The sequence below is a fragment of the Protopterus annectens genome, chromosome 2.part1 (genome assembly GCF_019279795.1).
Source record: "Protopterus annectens isolate FY-2018-M chromosome 2.part1, PAN1.0, whole genome shotgun sequence".
NCBI lineage: Eukaryota > Metazoa > Chordata > Ceratodontiformes > Protopteridae > Protopterus > Protopterus annectens.
In genome coordinates, this window is record NC_056729.1 from 1,204,772,166 (window position 1) to 1,204,785,152 (window position 12,987).

Consider the following 12,987-nt stretch of genomic DNA (forward strand, 5'->3'; position numbering starts at 1 on the left):
TACTTGATGAAATAATGATAGATAAAAAATAGAGAATTTAGACACTGTATGGTGCTGCGGTAGCATTGTCGCCTCACAGTTAGACGTTGCCCATTCAATTCTCAGTTGGAGCATCTTCTGTGTGGCGACATGCGTGAATGGGCATTCCTTCGGTGAAGGTTGTGCGTTAGGCCCGACAAGCCAGCACGTAAAAATCTACTGCCAATCATTAGCGGAACGGAGTTCCGCTGTGGCGACCCCTAACCGGGAAAAGCCGAAAGACACAAACAATTAAATATCAAAAAGCAGTTGCAATAGCAGGTACAATTTGAAGTACAGTTTAACTGAAGTTATTACAGTGTGTGTGTGTGTGGAAATGATGGGTAGGTATGGTGTTAAACAAAGGAATGCAGAAGGTCAGATGGTAGTGGATTTTGCGAAAAGGATGGACATGGCTGTGGTGAATATGTATTTTAACAAGAGGGAGGAGCATAGGGTGACATACAAGAGTGGAGGAAGATGCACACAGGTGGATTATATCTTATGTAGGAGGGCCAGTTTGAAAGAGATTGGAGACTTAAGTGGTGACCAGAGAAAGTGTTGTTAGGCAGCATAGGATGACGTTGGTGATCAAGAAAAGGAGGAGGAGGAGGAGGAGTGTGAGGGCAGCACCAAGGATCAAATGGTGGAAATTGAAAAAGGGCAATTGTGAGGTGGAGTTCAGGGATGAGTTAAGGCAGGCACTGGGTGGCAGTGAAGAGTTACCAAATAGCTGGGTAACTACAGCAGAGCTAGTAAGGGAGACTGCTAGAAAGGTACTTGGTATCACATGTGGACAGAGGAAGGACGACAAGGAGACATGGTGGTGGAATGAGGAAATACAGGAGAGTATACAGAGAAAGAGGTTGGCAAAGAAGAAGTGGGATTGTCAGAGATACAGGAGTATAAGGAGATGAGGTGCATGGCAAAGAGAGACGTGGTGAAGGCTAAGGATAAGGCATATGAAGAGTTGTATGAAAAGTTGGACACTAAGGAGGGAGAAAAGGACCTGTACCAATTGGCTAGACAGAGGGACCGAGCTAGGAAAGATGTGCAGCAGGTAAAGGTGATAAAGGATAATGAGGAAACATACTCACAAGCGAGGAGAGTGTGTTGAGCAGATGGAAAGAGTACTTTGAGGGGTTGATGAATGAAGAGAATGAGAGGGAGAGAAGGATGGATGATGTAGGGATAGTGAATCATGAAGTACAATGGATTAGCAAGGAGGAAGTAAGGATAGCTATGAAGAGAATAAAGAATGGAAAGGCTGTTGGCCCAGATGACATACTTGTGGAAGCATGGAGGTGTTTAGGTGAAATGGCAGTAGAGTTTTTAACCAGATTGTTTAATGAAATCTTGGAAAGTGAGAGGATGCCTGAGGAATGAAGAAAAAGTGTTTTGGTACCGATTATTAAGAATAAGGGTGATGTGCAGAGCTGTAGCAACTACAGAGGGATTAAATTGATCAGTCACAGCATGAAGTTATGGGAAAGAGTAGTGGAAGTAAGGTTAAGAAGGGATGTCACGATTAGTGATCAGCAGTATGGTTTCATGCCGGGAAAGAGCACTATAGATGTGATGTTTGCTCTAAGAGTGTTCATGGAGAAGTACAGAGAATGTCAGAAGGAGTTGCATTGTGTTTTTGTAGACTTAGAGAAAGCATATGACAGGGTACCTAGAGAGGAGTTGTGGTATTGTATGAGGAAGTCAGGACTGTCAGAAAAGTATGTAAGAGTGGTACAGGATATGTACAAGGGTAGTGTGACAGCGGTGAGGTCTGCGGTGGGAGTGACGGATGCATTTAAGGTGGAGGTGGGGTTACATCAAGGATCAGCTCTGAGCCCTTTCTTATTTGCAATGGTGATGGACAGGTTGGCAGACGAGATCAGACAGGAGTTCCCATGGACTATGATGTTTGCAGATGACACTGTGATCTATAGTGAGAGTAGGGAACAGGTGGAGGAGACCCTGGAGAGATGGAGATATGCTCTAGAGAGAAGAGGAATGAAGGTCAGCAGGACTAAGATAGAATATATGTGTGTGAATGAGAGGGAGGATAGAGGAATGGTGAGGATGCAAGGAGTAGAGGTGGCAAAGGTGGATGAGTTTAAATACTTGGGGTCAATAGTTCAGAGTAACGGTGAGTGTGGAAGAGAGTTGAAGAAGAGATTACAGACAGGATGGAGTGGGTGTAGAAGAGTGTCAGGAGTGATTTGTGACAGACGGATTCCAGTAAGAGTGAAAGGGAAGGTCTACAAGAGGGTAGTGAGACCAGCTATGTTGTATGGGTTGGAGACGGTGGCATTGACAAAAAGGCAGGAGTCAGAACTGGAAGTAGCAGAGTTAAAGAAGTTAAGATTTGCACTGGGTGTAACAAGGATGGACAGGATTAGGAATCAGTATATTAGAGGGTCAGCTCAGGTTGGACGAATAGGAGACAAAGTCAGAGAGGCGAGATTGTGTTGGTTTGGACATGTGCTGAGGGATGCTGGGTATATTGGGAAAAGGATGCTAAGGATGGAGCTACCAGGTATGAAGAAAAGAGGAAGACCTAAGATAAGATTTATGGACGTGGTGAGAGAGGACATACAGGTGGTTGGTGTGACAGAGCAATATGCAGAGTACAGGAAGAAATGGAAACAGATGATCCGCTGTAGCGACTCCTAATGGGAACAGCTGAAAGAGAAGAAGAAGAAGATATACACACACACACACACACACACACACACACATATATATATATATATATATATATATATATATATATATATATATATACATATATGTATATATGTTTGTGTAGAGAGCGAGAGAGAGGTGTGTGTGCACATTAACACCGTTCCCTTGTGTTATACAGTTTCTTACCATAGTTGAATGATTAATCCTATTTTTCAAACTCTCCATATCCACTCTGAATTTCTCCATACAATATTTATATCTTACTAAAATATAAGTCTTTCTTATCCATAAAAAATAACATTCTACTAGAGGCTACTATTTTTCTCTTTTATTTCATGGGTTGTACAAGTCTTTAATAAACAACCAATAATTTCGCAAGTGGGCAAGTGCAACTGTCCAAAGGGATACAAAAATCTAAAAAATGGCCAGCACAAAAAAAATTTTTTGAGAAGAATTTAGATAAACATACCAGTTTCGGCTCATGCCTTCTTCAATGTAAATTCACAATAATCAAACTGTTTTTAAATATACATGCCACCAATCACATCATTCCCTCATGAATAATTAATCTATAGTATTTAAAGAAATACAATATGTTGTTCTTCTTTCGGCTTTTCCTGGTTAGGGGTCACCACAGCAAAAATCCGGTCTGCTAATGATTGGCAGTAGATTTTTACAGTGCCGAGGTGCCAGCCCGATGCCCAACCTTCAACGAAGGCATGCCCATTCACGCATGTCTTTTGAATGCCACTTAACCATGGGGAGAACATGCAGACTCCACACAGATGGTGCTCCAGCCGAGAATCAAACGGGAGAACCTCTTGCTGTGAGGCAACAACGCTAATACAATATAGATATTACAAATGTCATATAAAAAAAACATATTAGTTCCTAAAAACCTTCTGGTGCACAAGAGATAATCTAAGTATTTAAATATATTATTTTATGTATAAAGTATACCTAACAAAGACTAGTTAAATGGATTGTGTACATTAAAGCCGGGTTAAAGAGAACCCAGCAACAGACAATCCATATACATTCCATTATATAAAATTGTAATGCCAACCTACTATCATGTTTCTACTTCACAAGGTTCTATCTATAATACTAAACTGAAAATAATTATAGGATGCTATACATTTATAAGAATATATTAATTCTTCAAAACATACCCCTTGAAAATAACTTTATAGATGTTCATTTAGACCTAATGAAAAAAGACCCCCCCCCCTCCAGTTTGATAATCCATGTACGTTCGTTAGTAATAAGAATATTGTGCCAACCGGCTTTCATATTTCTACTTCCCATAATCTTATCAATAATAGCAAACTTAAAACTAGCTGTTGGATGCTGAACAAAATGCTTATATAGGGGATTCAAAATATTCCTATTTCTAATGGAACTGAAGTGTTCGGAGATACGCAACTTGAATGGTGAAGGTGTTTGGCCAACATAAAAGGCTGAACAAGTACAGGTTGCAAGGTATATAATCCAGTTAGTACTACAGATGGACAGAATATTAATAAGAAAAATCTTAGAGGTGTTCTTACTAGTAAACTCAATAGTTTTGTTGATGCATTTGCAAAAAGTGCAATGGCCACAAGGCAAAGAACCCAGAAGTATCCTACCCTCAAGAGTGCCTTGTTTGACTGTAGTTGTTTTGGAACCACATTTATGTTGGCTCAAAATAACCCCTATTGTGATTCCTCTCCTGATAGAGAATTTACACCGGTCTCCCCAACATATTTGAAAGATGTTCATCCACCAAAAGAATGTTCCAATGTTTTTGCATCAAATTAATAAATCTATTAGTGTTATAAGCATATGTGGTAACAAGTCTGATCCCTTCATTATTGCGATCACGTTGTTCATATTGTAGTAATTGACTATGATCTTGAATGCACGCAAATGTGCTCACCTTAATAACTTGGTTACGATCATATCCTCTGTAACAAAATCTATCAATAAGATCCAGTCTCTGATTCTCAAAATTAGTCATGTTTAAACAAATATGACGTAACCTAAGGAATTAGGAATATCGCATATTATGTGTTTGGGATGACAACCAGAAGCAAGCAGTAAATTGTTAGAACTGAATTGCTTCCTATGGACATCAGTAGACAGAGTACCATTATCCAAAATGGGTTATTTGGACATCTAGAAAAGAGATGTAAATTCTATACCCAAAGTATTTTCATTGAGATATTCAATGAATGCCTGAAGGTAAATCGGGTCTCCAAATAAGCCAATACCTGTCAAGATATCTTCTCCAAATATCAGTTTCATTCAAAAACAGATTATGATCCTAATCATAGATAATTTGTTGTTTCAGATAACCCATAAATAAATGGGCATAAATGGGGGCAAAGGATGCCTCCATTGCCATTTCCATTAGCTGTAGATAACATTTATCATCAAAGAAAAACATATTTTAGTTAATACATGCTCAGCTAAACAGACCAAAAAAGTATTAAATCCAGGGCTATACAAAGGGATTGTATCCAACCAATACTGAAGCACTGCTAAACCTGCCCAATGAGGGATATTTGTGTATAGTGATTTAACATCAAGCATACATATCAACCAACCTGGTTCCAGTTTAGAATCGGAGATAATGTTCAAAAACTGAGTCCTGAATTCTGACTCTAACACCGGATAGTAAAGGTTTTAAATACTTAGTCAGAAATGTGAACAGTGGTTTGGTGAGGGATCCATGACCAGAAACTATTGGTTTACACGTTGGTGTTTTTGGGTTTTTATGTATTATTGGGAGTAAATACAGATGTTGTGGTAACAGATCTGAAACCATTAAATGGTTGAGAGTTTGTTAATACCTTCACTTAAAGCTAAATGAAGGAACTGATCTATTTCTTTTTTAAACTTGGGATCAACAACCATATGGCTATAGATCCTACCATCAGATAACTGATTGTGTGCTTCTGCCAGATACATAGATCTATCAAGGTCCACCACTTAACCCCCCCCCCCTTATCCACCGAAATAATGACTGTTTGGATTGTGACAAAGATTCTTAAGTGCATGTTTCTCAGCTAATATAAGATTGTGCCAACCCTGTGTTGTATATAAATTTGAAGAAAAGTGTAGATCTTTTAATGCACATTTCTGAAAAATTTCAACATATTTGCTTACAGGGGGCACAAATGTGGATTTATGAAATTTGAAGCTTGATATGGAATCAGAAACAAATTCAGACTGATCAGATTTATCAAAAACAGTTTCAAATTAAGGTTCCTACAGAAGAATATGACATCTTCAACAAAATCCTGTTCAGCATCTACAAATCCTGGTACAAAATTTAAACCCTTATTAAGCAATTTCTCTTCCACCTTGGACAGTTTAGTGGAAGAAATATTATGTATATTACCATCCCCCACTACCATGGAAACAAGTGATGAAGTAGTGTTTCTAAAGACCCGGCTCGATCTATGTTTCTTACCACCCCTCCGTCTAACCCTAAAGGGGTAGCAGTGTCTGTGTTATTAGAGACAAATGTAACATTATGTTTCTTATTTATTGGTGACCTATCATGTTGGTTTGTTTCTATATCAATGTAGGAGGACAAATCTTCCCCAGAAGTATCAGTAGCAGTTGTCTTACTTAATTTTTTGAGAGTGGACCTAGGTTGTTTCCTTTTAGTCCCCCCATTTGGATTCTCTGATTTTGAAAATGGCAACCTATTATATGTTGCTCAAATGGCTTACCAGAACGGTAATCATATAAATCTCTGTTATATTTCCAGATTTTTCTATTTTTAAGTTCTATTTCCAAATCAATTAAATATTTGGTTAGTTTCCGAAATAATGCATTATATAATGGTTGACTCTGTACTTGTTTAGCCTCCTCACAAACCTGAGTTACTTCTGAAATAGAACTGGCTATTCTACATTCATAAAAAGCATGTAAAATGTCAACAAATTGGGAAGAAGCAGATTGTTGAGCTGCTAACCGTTCAGTGTCAGAGTGTCATCAGCCTGTCCCACCAAAGGTTGTAATTTAATACGTAACCCCCCAACCTTGTAATATACATGCTTTAAACAACCTTAAATGCCAAACATTCGATCTAAGATGTTTCATAGATTTTGTCAGTTTGTAAAAAAAGACACTAGTACACTGAAACTTCTCAGTCCTACTACATTCGTTATCAAAACCAAAAACTTGAAGATCATCTTGATCAGCAGATAAACCCTGTAATATCGTGAGAAGATCCATATTAGGCCCAAAACAAGTGGCAGTAAAAAACACTAAATTTATAAGATGGGTATTAATGCCACAGTCAACCAAATTGCTCACTGATCTGAAAAATCCACAATAAACCAAAAAAGCAACACAACAATATCCAAATAACCTCACAAATTACAATTATAAACCAATTAGCATAAACAAAACACTAATCTTAACCTGCTGCAATTCTGTTCAACGAGTAATATCTTTCCTAGATGGTAAAGAAATTATATGCATCAGATAGAAATTCTGCTCAGCAGATGTTTTATTATATGTAGAAATAATATATTACGTAGCAATTCTGCTCAACTATATATATGGTATATAGCACAAGAAAGTAATCCAAATTGCCCATGAAACATAACTTATATCCCTTTAATTACACCCAGTTTAACAAGCATGCAGCAATTCTGTTCAACATGCATAAACTCAACATATATAAATCCAAGTGAAATTTTAATGAATTTAGTTCCAATCAGAACATATTAAAAGTGTATTAAGGATTAATTATTTGACAAAAAAAAAAAAAAAAACACCAAAAAAATTCCAATATATACTAATGTAAAATATATATAAACCAGTGAATTAATCCAAGCCAGTGAGCAAGAGATATGAAACTGGGAGACTCAGCCCACCTCAGGTGAAAAAAAAAAAAAAGCTAAATTGCTGGATCTATGTCATATGTATGTTGGTAATAGAATTTAAAGTTGTTACTAGGAAGACACTGAATATAATTAAATACCAGGAAAAAAGAATAAAGTGAAAAACCATTACACATCTAATAATACCAATGGACAAATTAGTGTCAGTTCCAACTGCCATATGACAAAAATTATATTGCTCCAAACCTGAATGTTGTTTTGGCATATAAAGCATATGTCTGATACCAACCTAAAACATATTGAAAACATAAGTAATCTCCAAATTCCACAAATCTTATAGTTATGAAATGTGAAAATACACATATGCAAACCAGATCATAAATTATTCCACTAATATTATACTCAGCTAGTGAGAAAATAATCAAAAACAACTAGTTTTAAAGTATAAAATGCTGAGGGAATACTACATCCAAATGAAATAATGTTTGGACATGTATTTAGATGGTATACAGCTTGTTTAGCAAAACATATTTAGATAAATAAATAGAACAAATGTTTAGTTCTAATAAGGGGTTTCCACCAAAGTTCATATTACACATCAACCATGTTCATCAAAAGACCAGGGTATCTTTACAAGTTTAAATAAAGACCAACATTAATATGTCCACTTAAATTTGACTCAAACACATTATTGTCCAAGATGACTGGTGTATAACATCCAAAAGTTCCTGATAACACAATTAACAAAAAATGTTTAAATAAAACAAACTTTTAGTTCTGGTAAATGGTTTCCGCAGAAGCTCAAGACAAGCATTAATCTGTCCATTTAATTTAGCTTGAACACGTTATTGTCCAAGACGATTAGTATCTAGCATCCAAAAGTTCTTGACAGAGACATAGAAGTAGAGCATATAGTTACAACACAATGACTCAGCCAATGTTAGAAGCATAAAAATACAGTTCCAACCATAAGCATGTGTAGCCTGAACTGTTTGTTCACCCAAAAGGTTGGTAAAAAAGATGTTATATCCATAGATTGGTTAATAGACAACCCAAAACCAAATGATGGATCAGTAGGCCAAAAAAGTACCATCCCACCATGTTAGGTGCACACGTTAAACTAAACATCATTGCAGACCAGAACAAAAAATAATTGCAGACTTCAAACCAAATTACGAGAACTTATAGTCCACAAACAGCATCATCGCCATATATATATATTAGACAAAATGCGAAAAGGCATAAGTTTCAACGCTGCTTAAACCAAAACGTAACTTGCCACCAAAAATACAAGTCTCAATGTTGCTCATGCATTGCTTATACCAAGACATAACCTGCGATGTATTATTCAACAAAAAACTTTATCCTAATAGGAATAAGCAAAACAGTCACTAATAAAGGCGGAAGGAGTTCCTTTATAACGTACATAACCAGTGGCAAAGCCAATGGCAAAAAATTCAAAGAATATATAAAAAATGAATATAAATTCTCTCAAAGAAAAAAGACCCAGTGAAAAACACAAAAATGTAAAAACCAACCAATAACTTTGCAAGCGGGCAAGTGCAATGCCCCAAAGGGATACAAAAATCAAAAAAATGGCCAGCACAAAAAAAATTTTTGAGAGAAGAATTTATTAGAGAAACATACCAGTTTCGGCTCACGCCTTCTTCAGCGTAAATTATATTCACAATAATCAAACGTTTTTTAAATATATGTGCCATCAATCACGTTATTCCCTCATGAATAATTAATATATTACATTTAAAGAAATACAATACAGATATTACAAACATCATATAAAAAAAATCATGTTAGTTCCTAAAAATCTTCTTGTGCACAAGAGATAATCTAATTATTTAAATATATTATTTTATGTATGAAGTGTACCTATCAAAGACTAGTTAAAAGGATTGTGTACATTAAAGCTGAGTAAAGGAGAACCCTGCAATTGACAATCCATATACATTCCATCATATAAACTTGTAATGACAACCTACTATCATGTTTCTATTTCTCAAGATTCTATCTATAATACTGAACTGAAAACAATTATGGTATACTATACATTATTTATAAGAATATATTAATTCTTCAAAACATCCTAATACCAAAAATATGGACTGAACATATATAGATATTTATTATATTTGCTACCCCTTAAAAAGAAGTTTATAGATGTTCTTTTAGACTTGGTGAAAAAAGACCCCCTAGTTTGATGATCCATGAATGTCCCTTAGTATTAAGAATATTGTGCCACCTTAGTATTAAGAATATTGTGCCATCCTCCTTGTGTTATACAATTTCTTACCATACATACATAAAGTTGAATGATTTACTCCTATTTTTCAAACTCTCCATATCCACTCTTTACTTCTCCATATAATATTTATATCTTACTTAAATACAACTCCTTTACTTAGCCAGAAAAAATGTCAACATTCTACTAGAAGCTACTATTTTCTCTGATTTCATGGGTTGTAGAAGTCTTTAACCTGCATTATTATAACCATCCTATCCTATCATCATCTGCTAAGCATATACCTCTACCACATCCCACTTTTCTCAACCTTTCCTTTATTTATTTATTGACATTTGATCACCAGGAAAGTCTGACTGGATAAGAGCCCATTTGCAAAAGCCCTGGGAGAAAAGCTCCAAAGTATTACAAAACATTTTAAGAATAATTTTATAATTGTCAAAAATAATACAAAAAAATCTATGGGTTTAAATCATTATACCAAATTAGACATGATATTAAAACATTGGTTATGAACACATACAAATTATATGAGGGTGGTTTGATATTTAGAGATACTTTAGCCATTTTATAGAGAAACTATAGGTAAATTAGTATAATACAAAAATAAATTGCGATATGAAGTGAGAGAGAAGCAGACTTATGGTATATTAGAAGAGAAAACCATGAGACAGAAACTGATTGAAGTAAGGAAGTCAGTGAAGAAGGGAGAGTATGTAGATGGATATGAAGTGAGAGAGAAGCAGACTTATGGTATATTAGAAGAGAAAACCATGAGACAGAAACTGATTGAAGTAAGGAAGTCAGTGAAGAAGGGAGAGTATGTAGATGTAAGGTATGAATGTTTCACATTTAGGGATATAGTTTATCCAGGGTATGAGCAAGAACAGAAACCATTTTTGGCTAGGATATCTACTCATTTAACGTCTTATCAAAATTCTGTCCCATACTTCTTCACAAACTGTATAATATGTCCAAACCATTTCCTAATCCTTCTGAAATTATTTTATGATTTAACTTCACTTTTTACATCATGTCTTCCAAAAGAGATATTAATGCATACCTCACTCAGAAAACTCCAGTCCTCTTCTTTGTGCTTCTTTGTGTTTCAGTAAAGCAATTCCACTAACTTTTCCAAACTTGTTTTTCACCTTTAACTGACAATTAAATTAATTGCATTTTCATTTTGTCCTTATTTTAGCACATAATTACACGATCTTCTTCTCAAGACTTATTTTCCCTAAAAATATCTATTCCTCAGTAAGTTTCCTTTGCATCTCCCTAGTAGGTCTTGCTTATTTATCTCAAAAAAAAATATGTTTCTGCATAATCCATGCATTTTTGCATTTCACTATAATATTAGTGTTCCTACAGAGAAGTAATGTAATATGCAATTCAGTTTGAAATTATCAACCCCCTTAAATGCCCTGCATAAAACAGTTTACATAATTTCCCCTAAACACACATTGCATAATATATTACTGCCCGTTTTTAACTTCAGATAAAACAACCACCTCAAATTTATAACTTGGAGATTCTTGCCACCAAATTGAACTTAATAAAAATAAATGTATTAATATCATCTGTATGTACGTTCCCCCAGGAAATAATATATCTACACTTGAAGATACCCTTGACTGTCTATCATGTAACTATCCCCAAAAAACCTTACTACTCAGAGATTTTAACAGACTGGAACACCTGTTCCTCAGAATCCCCAACCACCCATGTTAACCTGCATGCATTTACAGAAATCATAACCACCCCTACCAGGATAGGAAAACCTAACCATAAAGAAAGCAAACTTGACTGGATACTTATCAATAGCCACCCCCAACTGTACACCTCTGGGACCCCTCCCTGATGACTTAAGTGATCACCTTCTCACCTATATAATTAAGCATGAAGCCATCAACCCCCATCAACCCATACTCAGAATAGTAAGAAACAAAAAGAACTTTAACCTTGCCAATTTCCAACGGGAATTAAACTCATGTAAATGGTCAATTCTAAAACACCTCCCTTTTGAGGAAACAGTTGTATACTTCAACAACAAATTCCTTGAGATCCTTGACTCTCATGCACCTGTTCACTCAATAAGAATAAAGGCAAAAACTGCACCATGGCTTTCCAAAGAGTCCAAACTAAAAATCACCCTTAGAAATAAAGCATGGGCATTATGGCATACTACAAAAGACTCCCAAGATCACATTAAATATAGGCAATCAAGGAATAAGACTAAAAAATCAATTTTACAAGACAAACAAAATACTACTATAATCTACAGCAAATAAATCAAAACAACCCTCAGAAATTTTGGGCAGGTTTAAATAAACTACTACATCCTGGACAAATTTCCACCCTGACCCCTGCAGCCATCATTGATAAACCACCTGAGGAAGTTTCAGACAGTTCTTTATGGATACAATCCAAGCCCTAGCTAGCCAACTACCTCCAAGTTCTCCTGGCCCTGAGGACACCACCCCTACTAACCAACTCTCATTCAGATTCCAACCAGTTGCCACTTCACTTATCTGTACCTTGATCAAAAAATTAAAACCAACTACTCTCTCTGCTGATCTACTCCCTGCCAAGTATCTACAAAAAGCAACTGATGCCATTGCTTACCCAGTCTATTCTAATCAATCGAACCATAGTACAAGCCAAACTCCCCACCATCTGGAAAATATCCTATGTAATCACACTTCTCAAAGGAGGTAGCTCTACTGAACTATCAAATAGCTATATTATCTCCACTTGCAATGATTATAAAAAAATGTATTCATAGACAACTGCTGCAGCACCTAATTCAGAATAACCTTATGGCAAACTCCCCAGCGCGGCTTCCGACCTCACCACAGCACTACTTCAGCCCTCCTAGCCTTCTCCAACTCCATAAACCATAATCACAACAATAACAACATATCCTCTGCCCTCTTTTTGGCTCTCTCCAAGGCATTTGAGATATGGTTGATCATCAACTTCTTAATCCACACCCTGAAAACATTCTGTCTAGACACTAAAGCCCATCAATGGTTCCAATCTTATCCGAGTGGCAGACAGCAGGCTGTCCTTTGGCAAAACAAACTATCTAACCTCCTACCAAACTCCCTTGATGTACCCCAGGGTTCTATACTAGGGTTCCTTCTGTTCTCCATTTTCATCAATGACCTTTATACGGTTATCCCA

The 12,987-nt window shown here is 36.1% G+C and overlaps 1 long non-coding RNA gene across 1 annotated transcript in view; it reads right to left on the reverse strand.

Moving 5' to 3' along the window:
- LOC122794386 overlaps positions 1 to 12,987 on the reverse strand; it is a 256,067-nt gene that overhangs the window by 54,035 nt on the left and 189,045 nt on the right. The gene's annotated exons all lie outside the window — the stretch shown is intronic.